The sequence below is a fragment of the Galleria mellonella genome, unplaced genomic scaffold (assembly GCF_026898425.1).
Source record: "Galleria mellonella isolate WM207_F2 unplaced genomic scaffold, CSIRO_AGI_GalMel_v1 utg150, whole genome shotgun sequence".
In the NCBI taxonomy this organism is placed as follows: domain Eukaryota; kingdom Metazoa; phylum Arthropoda; class Insecta; order Lepidoptera; family Pyralidae; genus Galleria; species Galleria mellonella.
The window spans coordinates 1,127,810-1,129,852 of record NW_026442002.1 but is presented as its reverse complement, the minus strand read 5'-3'; positions in this window follow the sequence as shown (position 1 = coordinate 1,129,852).

Sequence of the window (2,043 nt, the reverse complement as noted above, 5' to 3'; positions counted from 1 at the left end):
ATTTACAATGTGTAATGTTACAGTCTATAATTCTGAAATGTAACATTACAATCTTTAATTACATGTCATATTACAATTGTTATTAATGATATGTAATATAACAATTGTTAATTATAACATGTTATATTACCATTGATAATTATAACATGTAATATTATGATTGTTATTTACCAAAATGTAACATAATTACAATTGTTATTCTCATAATATATTATAACAATTGTTAATTATGATTTTAAATATTACAATTGTTAATTATAACATGTAATATTACAATTGTTATTACAACATGTAATTTTACGAATTGGTTAAAGACCGTTTCGTTTTATGGAATATGATTGTTTTTGTCTTTTACACAATTAAAATGTGTAAAAAAACATTTTTAACTAAAAATAGTTATCTTTAAAAAAAATTATAACGTTCATAATTGAGTTTAAAAGCTATATGTAACGTGAAAGGCTTTCATGCGTTTTAATCAATGTTTGTTATATTATGTAAAAACAAACGAACGCATTTTTATAATAAATAAATAAATCGATTCTGAAGTCTCTTCGTCTTAAGTTCAAGGATTGCTTTAACTTCAGTATTATATTATCACTAGTAGATTTCTTTATAATGCATGATTGTCGTACTGCAAGCGAAAAAGGTGTAAAGTAACTGAATACTTGCGATTTATAATAATAAAATATGTAAATTTTGAGGATTATTCACGATGGTTGTCTTGTCATAAAATGTAATGTCTCTTCTATTAAATTCTTGGGAAATATATAGTGGTGGGGAATATATTGCGATTTGAAATATCAGGGAGACATTGTTAGGATTGTTATGTTAGGATGTAACGCACTAAAACAATTGTGCCACATTTTTAAATGTAGAGCCTAATAATTGAATTAGATGCGTTCAAAGGAGGATTGTGTCAACTTTTTGGAAATATATAACACAAGTTTATCAAAATAATGGATGTTAAACGGATGTTGTGTTATTGTGGATGAATAATACAATGTTGAAATGGTATCCACTGTATATTAACTTAAAGGAATGAGTCAATTGGAAATTTTTGACGCATTTTTGCGTTTTAAGTCGAACGAAATATTTCAACTTTGGTAATTAATTTTATGACGTAAGAGTGTCATATTAAAAAAGGAGTGATCGGGTGTATTTTTATGTGAAAAACATACATTTTACATTATACGAGTTGATGTAGTAAGTAATTAGTTCAAAGTTTGAAGACCTGTTGAATTACCAACTGGTAAATTGGATCCTCGTAACGAAATATGCATATATAAACCACATTAAGTTATAAATAAAAGCAAAGATTGACAGCAAACTAAAAAACATTAAAAATATAAAAAATGGACAATGGCGAACATGACAAATGGTAAGAATGCGAGATGAGACCTCTCTTATAAGTATAGAGTCAATCTCTTTTAGGTATAGCGTTGTCTTAATTTATTATTTCATTATAAAAAATTTAAACGTTGTGACCAAATAATTGTTAGATATTTTTTATGTAACTTTATAATTTTAATAGTAGCCCTTTAGTTGTAGCTTGTAATGTTCTGTGGAGAAAAAAGTGGTATAAATATAAAATTAATGTTATCAAAATGAGTTAAAACTAAGTTTTATATAAAGATTATTAAGTTATTTATTTCTCTGTGTGTGAGTCTATGTATCTTTCGATCACGATGCGTCATTTTTTTATAATTTAAATGCTAGTATGGATGGTTATGACTATCCTGGGTAGGAACTATCCATATTTAATAATTATATTTATTTTTCACATAATAAATATTTTTTATAATTGAAGATCGGCATTTCTAATATTTGAATGGATAACTATAGGAATTTATGTGCTTTATGAGTGTGTAACGTTAAAGAAAAACAATGGGAAGATTTATATATGCTTCAAGTGAATTCTTGTATTAAGTATACCCTTCAAATCGTATTTCACAAGACTTGTATTAATTTCAGAGAGTCTATACAATTCGTAATATACCTATGTGTGTGTTTGCTTTCAAATAATGTTGAATTATTTACATACGT